The following is an 8241-nucleotide window of genomic DNA, read 5'->3' on the forward strand; positions in this document are numbered from 1 at the left end:
CTAAGGAGTGTGGTCAATATCTGTTAGGTGAGCCCACATGAGTTAGAGACCAAATAGCTGCAACATGGTTAGTGAAGCATCTAGGCAAGTAGTTATCCATGCATCGATGTGCATGTTACCAATATCTGTCAGGTAAGGTGCACGGCATCAGTGAGATCGCCTTATCCACTAGTGACCCATTTAAAATTATAAATAAATTTTGCAACCAATTTTTTGATCACAAATTTTTTTTAAAGTTTGCAATCGATAAATCGATCACAAAGGTTTTTAATTATATTTTTAATTTAAATATATTGGTGATTGATTTTTTGGTTGTAAAATTTTTTAAAAAAATTTACGATCAAAAAAATCAGTTGTAAAATTTTTGAATGATTTTTTAAATCTATAAATAAATTTGTGATCGATTTTTTTTTGTTGTAATTTTTTTTTTCTAATTTACAACCAATAAATTGATTACAAAAATTTTATTATTTTTTAATTTAAATATATTTACGATCAATTTTTTGGTTGCAAAATATTAAAAAATTTTATGATTAAAAAATTGATCAAAAAATTTTTGAATTAATTTTTTAATCTATAAATATATGATTAATTTTTTGGTTGTAAAATTTTTTAAAAAATTTATCATCAAAATATCGATCGTAAATTTGAATTTTAAAAAAAATTGGCACCTTTATTTAAAAAATATTTTAAATTTAAAAAAATAATTTTAAATTATATCTTTTTTACTAATTGATTTAGCAACAGATATATTGGTTGCTAAATCTTACTTATAAAACCATCCCAAAACCCTCTCTACTTCTCCCCAACCCTAGCCGTCGCACTCGAACCCCCTCTTCTTCCCACCAACCCTAGCTGTCATGCCCAAACCCTAGCCACCGTCCCCTCCCCAACCCGCCCACCTATGATGGCCCCCCTTCCCTCCTCGACAATTGTATTCCCTCCTCCCCTCCCCACTCCTGTGGCCCTAAGCACCGCACCGCCTCCCCCTCCCCTCCTCCCTCCCTCGTGCCGCCTATCCGCCTCACCACGCCACCCTCTTCCCCCTAACTTGCTCGCCCGTGATAGCCTCCCTCCACCAAAACCCTCCTCGCCAACCCTAGCCACCGTGCCCGAACTCTAGCCTTCGCCCCCTCCCCAGCTGGCCCACCCATGACGGCCCCCCTTCCCCCTCCTCGACAATCGCATTCCCCCCTCCCCTCCCCCCTCTCGCCTCCTGCGGCCCTAAGCCCCATGCACCGCACTACCTCACCGCACCACCCCCTCCCACCTGGCCTGCTCGCCATGACTACCTCCCCTCCCCTCCCCTCCCCGACGACGGCTGCCCCCCCTCCCTCTCCATGACACTGGCATTTGAAGCCATTCATTTGAACTGAGGTGGGTCTTCTAGCTTACTATAGTTGAAGTAACTATCTTTGGTTACGTTGTTAGATAATGAGAAGAAAAAATTTGTTTCCAGTGTCCCCTAACTTAGTGATGAATGTTTTTTCATTATCTAAAATGTTTATGCTGCATTCTTTTTATATATGCTCCTATCTTAGAATCTACTACGTTTTCTACAAGAGCTATTTTTGCTCCTCCCAATATTTTAAGTGGTGAATGAATTAGTTTCTTTTTTTATGTATTTTTATATTTTTTGGTATTCTTTTATGTATGAAGGACATGTTTCTTCTATCATATATAATATACTAACTAGATTTATGGCCAGTTATCTGTTGGATAGTAGCTCCAATTGAGAGTATTTTGTGTGCAGATTTTGTCGGTGCTAGTTCTATATCATTTTTATTAATAAATTACTTGATACTTATCTATTTTTGCCTATTTGATTCACTGTTACTATTTTTCAATTCAAATCCTCAATTTTCAATTCAAGTCCCTAAATCCTAAAATCCTAAATCCTAAATTAGCTAATGATATTTTTTTCTTTTATTTTCATAAACTATTATTCAATAAAGAGGACTTCTTATGTTATATTATATTATATTAAATCCAAAGATAAAATACTATATTAATTAAAATCTAAGCTAGTTCATCTCAATTGAGTTGAGGTTATTGTATGTTGATTGCATGATGTAGATTGATTTTAACATTCATATAGATGATAGATGATTTAATATTGTTATAATTATATGATTGTATTTTATTATGTTACAGAATATAAATATCCATCATCATCGTAGTTAGATGTATAATAGGATTTTATCGGGTCAAAAGGGGTATACTGATATTTTTTTAAGAGGGATGGAAGAATTTATTTCTTTTGCATGCCAACAACCACAGTTTTTGAGCCATGAAAAAATTAGATGTCCTTGTCCCAAGTGCAAAAATTAAAAGTACTTAAGTCCTAATGAAGTGAAGGTTGATCTTTATAAAAATGGATTTGTCCCTAATTATTGGTATAGGACATCACATGGAGAGAGTGATCCTCATATGGGTGGGATGTTTGACATGTATTCAAGTACTTCTAATAGTTCATAATTAGGTAATGATGAACAACACAATAGATATCGAGATATGATTTTTGATACTATTGGTCCAAAGTTTGGGTTTCATTATGAATAAAATACAGAGGAGTCTCCAAATATGGATGCTCAAAAATTTTATGAAATGTTACATGTAGTTCAACAACCATTACGGTCGGGATACAATGATCACTCTGAGTTGTCTGTTGCCTTTAGATTCTTAAGTATCAAAATCAAAGAAAAATATTTTTCAAAGGTCTTTTGATCAAATAGTGGGACTTATGAAAAAGATACATCCTCTTGATAATATAATCCCTCAAGATTTTTACAGAATGAAGAAATTAGTGTCCAAACTTGGCCTTACTACTCTAAAAATAGACTGTTACATTAATGATTGTATGTTATATTATGATAAAAACAAAGAAGATAAAAAATATAAATTTTACAGTACAACTTATTATAAAACACAGAGGATTATTAACAGACAATATAAATAGATTCCCATGAAAAGAATTCATTATTTATCCCTAATTTCTAAGTTAAAGAGATTATATGCTTCTATGAGTTCTGCTCTACACATGAGATGGCACTACAAGAATAGATGGGAGTCAGGGGTGTTGTTTCACCCATCAGATGGAGAAGCTTGAAAATACTTTAATCAAATGTATCCTAATTTTGCAAGTGAACCATGAAATATCAGGTTAGGCTCATGTGCTGATAGTTTTACCTCATATAGTCAATCAACTGCATCATATTCTTGCTGACCAGTAATTGTTACTCCTTACAACCTTCCTCCAGAGCTATACATGACTACTCTTTATATGTTCTTAACTTTGATTATCTCTGGTCCACATAATCCAAAGTGTAGGATAGATGTGTATTTACAATCTTTGATAGATGAATTGAAATTATTGTGAAAAGAAGGTGTCCTAACATATGATATTTTAAGAAAGTAAAATTTTATGATGTGGGCTGCATTAATGTGGACGATCAATGACTTACCTGCATATGGTATGTTGTCCGGATGGAGTACAATAAAAAAAATTGGCATGTCCATGTTGTATGGAGTGATCAAAGGCATTCACTTTGAAACATGGTAGTAAAAATTTTTGGTTTGATTGTCATCGTCAATTTTTGCCTATGGATCGTATATTCAGAAGAAATAGAGATGCATTCTATAAAAATTGGATTGAAAAAGATCAACCTCCCCACAGGTTGACTGCGGATGAACTATAGGAAGTTATTTCTTCTCTTCTAAAGATAATTGAGGAGGTTCATATAGATGTGATGAATATGGGGTTACACATAATTGGATAAAGCATAGCATATTTTGAGACTTACCATATTGAAAAATTAATTTGATCAGACATAATCTAGATGTGATGCACATAGAAAAAATATGTTTACTAAAGATAATATGAAAGAAAGAATGGATTTGAAGGAGTACTATAAGTGAAGGGATCTAGAATTGCAAGAATTAGCTAATGAAAAGTAATGAAACCAAAAGTAAAATTCACCTTAACCATGGAGCAGAAAAGAGCTATGTGTAAATGGATCAAAGAGTTAAAAATGTTTGATGGATATGCCTCCAATTTATGTAGATGTGTAAATTTAAAAGAAGAAAAATTATTCGAGATGAAAAGTCATGATTGTCATATGTTTATGGAGTGTTTGCTACCAATTGCCTTTAGTACGTTACCAGATCAAGTGTGAAAGCCCATAATTGAGTTCAGTAAATTCTTTAGAGACTTATGCTTAACAGTATTATGGACGGATGATTTATTACAGATAGAACAAAATATTATTGTCATACTATGCAAATTAGAACAGATCTTCCTGTCTGGATTCTTTGACTCAATGGAGCACTTACCCATTCATTTGTCATACGAAGGAAGAGTCAGTGGTCCCGTTCAATATCGGTGGATGGACCCATTTGAAAGGTAAGTAATAATTGCTTTTATATATGAAATTATATTTATATATTAATGGAGTCATGGTGCACTAACCTGCTATCCATTAATTGTTGTAGATTTCTTAATAAATTAAAATAGATGGTTAAGAATAAAGCTCATGTGGAAGTGTCCATATGCGAGGCATACTTGTGCCAAGATACGTCTCATTTTTGTTCATATTATATTGAACCTCATGTGCAGTCAATAAGAAATAGAGTTGGATGAAATGATGATGGGGGTGAAGATAAGACAATCTAACCAACTATGTCAATTTTTAATAAACCCGGCCATCCATCTGGAACTTGTAAAAGTTGATATCTGGATGACAGGGAACTAGCTGCTACACATTTACATGTATTACTTAATTGTGATAAGGTTCAACCATATATTGGGTAAGTAAAAATATTTGTTGATTAATTAACTTCACATTGTATTGAATATCACATTACCAAAAGTATTATAATTGTTAGGTATTTTGTTCAATATTTACAAATATCCACACCAAATATTAGTGCCACTAACATTGAGCTAGGATTGCATCCAAGTTTTCATATTGGTTTCAGTCTTATGTAAATATGCCGATGCCCTTACTATTTATATATCAATGCCTATCACCAAAATTATGCAATGTATTAATGGTTTTTGGTTATATCATGTGTAGGTTCACAATCGAGGTAATTTGATACAAAATCAGTATTTGCATGAGTTAGCGTGGGGTCCTAAGAGAAAAGTTCATACATGGCCTACTTACTTTGTCAATTGTTAAGTTCCATACAAAAGAATGGAATGTGGGCAAAAAAATTATTAATAGCGGAGTGTGTGTTAAGGATTCTGACCAAGGAGATAAAGAAAGTTATTATTATGGCATCGTTAAGGAGATGGTCTAGCTAGAATATTCAGGGCAACCAATGAAACGATTAATGCTATTTCATTATGAATGGTTTGATACTGTAATGAATCATGGTATGAAGGTACATAAATAATATGAAATTATAGAGATTCGACATACTCGAAGGTAAACTTTCAAGCATCTTCAATTTTCTAGGCATCTCTTAGTTTTCTGCCATCTCCTTCACAGCCACCTGCTTTCTAGCCATATCAGACTTATCAGGCACCAGTACTATAGGAGGAGGAAAAGACTAATGACTAGATTTATTTACTTGCTTTTCTAGATTTTTATTTTGTTCATGCTATGCTGAAGATTGTTCTCAGGATGGATATTTTGTGAATATCTAACTATTATTATCTTTTAGCTTTTTGATCTATTTTTCACTGAAAGTAGAGTTCTTTATAATCGATCGCAAAAATGACACTCTCTTATTACCTCACTGGCTTTATATATTATCTTGGTGCCACTTATTTTACTGCAGGTAATATTTTGGAAGGTCTATCGGTTGAGCTGCCTAACAAAAAATTTAGGCAGTCCATGATTATGATACATTTAGCATGAGGTATGCTAAACAACTGATACATTTGACACGAGATATGTTATGGCCTCTTTTTTTTTTTTTCCATATGATGTCTTAAAGTTGATGGGTGCCAACAGATTTTGATTGCTATATTCTTATGTTGCCTTCTTATTTTTCCTAATGATGATCCATACTAAATGGATATTGAAGGGACTGGCTCCACAGATTGCTATGGTCTCTTTTTTTTCTATCCATATGATGTCTTAAAATTGATGGATGTCGATAAATTTTGTTTGCTATATCTTATGGTTGTCATTTTATTTTCTCCAATGATGATTCAAATTTAATTAATGGATATTGAAGAAAATGACTTCACAGATTGCTATGGGCTTTTTTTCTTGTTCCCATATGATATCTAAAATCTGATGGGTACCGATAGATTTTGGTTGCTATATTCTTATGGTTGTCTTCTTATTTTGTCTAATGATGATCCATATTAAATGGATATTGAAGGAACTGGCTCCACTGATTGCTATGGCCTCTTTTTCTTCTACCCATATGATGTCTTAAAGCTAATCGATGCTGATGGATTTTGCTTGCTATGTTCTTATGGTTGTCTTCTAATTTTTTCTAATGATGATTCAAACTTAATTAATGGATATTGAAGAAAATAGCTTCATAGATTGCTATGGACTCTTTTTCTTGTTCCCATGTGATGTCTTAAAGCTGATGGATGCTGATGGAATTTGCTTGCTACATTCTTATGTTTGCCTTCTTATTTTCTCTAATGATAATCCAAACTTAATTAATGGATATTAAAAGCAGTGGCTCCACAGATTGCTATGGCTTCTTTTTTTATTCCCATATAATGTATTAAAACTAATGGGTACATTTGGATTTTGCTAAGGAGTTTAGGTCTCACCAAATATCCAAGCATATAGAATGACAGAAGCGACTACCTCGAGTAAAAATATATAGAGGTGCAGAGAGCAAACTCCACATGTGATGTGGATGACCTACTGGTAAGTCACTTGGCTAGCTTAAGACTATAGCCTATCTTGTGAAGATTGGCTTGATACATGGCAGATTGGCTTTAGTGCAAGTGGGAGATTGTTGGATGTATGTCCTAGAAGTCAATCTTGACTGACATATTTCATATCTTTAAGATATGATTTTATACTTATTGGATAGTTATATTACCATTCATGTCTATGTGTCCATGAATCATCCAAGAGATTAATAAGATGATGACACATATTCTCAAAGAATTGGGAATTTGAAGCATATGTCATTGATGGTTGATTCCTAAATTACTCTTGATCATAGGATCATCATGGGGATGGTGATTGATCCAGATAGACCGGTGCACGGACCACTTCCTTCGGACAGATAGGTCTCGAGTCTGCAGTGTAGAGACACTCGAACAAGAATGCAGGTGGTTGTTAGAGAACAACTAGCACTGAGCGTGACCAACACGAGAAGTCACATGGATGTCTGCTCACTCGTTAGTGATGTTCTTGATGCTGCAGTTGTATGACTGGTCCTTTGATTTGAGATGACACTACTGCTCACAGTGAGGCTGTTGGAGTTTGACTGACATATCAACATGGGTTTTAAGGAGCCTTTGTAGTGGATGTTGGCGACAGTTGGTCCACTGTAGGAGTGGGGTGTGCATCAAGATGGGATCTATTGATCCTAGCAGAAGAGAGTAATCCTATGGGATTTAAGAGGCTGAGTCCTTAAGTTTATTGTCATAGCAGTATGATTGATGGAAAAAAAAATTTATAGAATCACATATGGACTTAAGCTGATTGAATCTATCATATGAGCGATATTGAAGTTTGACGATTTATCTATGACCTGCCATCTAGTCGGGACTCATGATAGAGGGACTGAATCACACGTTAACTATACCTAGAGGTTTATTTTAGTTCTACTGAGTTGCCACTACATACTACTAGGTATCACTAGTGAAATGTGAGAGCTCACTAGGGTTGTTCTAGATCGACAATTCTTGTTGAGTTAGAGTAAAATTATTCTGATCCGTTGATAAGAGTTTCAATGATACAATAATAGAGATCATTATATATCTCACTATCAGATAGAATTGAACCTATGAGGTCACACAACAAAGAGATTAGGTTTAGAATAAGTAATTGAGCTTATGAAGTGTCAATTGGGTTTAGAAAAATTCATTGGGTTCATGGTAACCTTGCTAGCACATGGTTGGACCCAATTCCTCTTTCCGTTGAGATTACTTATTTGATAAGTTAGTTCTAACTTAATTATCTACTAATAACCTACATGAATAAGATTCATGAGACTTCAATTATTGGATGTCTAAAGTTATAGATCACATAAATTAAGGATGTAAGTCCCTTATGAATCTTCTTAATAGTTATTATAGGGCGCCACCAT

The sequence above is a fragment of the Elaeis guineensis genome, chromosome 2, assembly GCF_000442705.2.
Source record: "Elaeis guineensis isolate ETL-2024a chromosome 2, EG11, whole genome shotgun sequence".
Lineage (NCBI taxonomy): Eukaryota > Viridiplantae > Streptophyta > Magnoliopsida > Arecales > Arecaceae > Elaeis > Elaeis guineensis.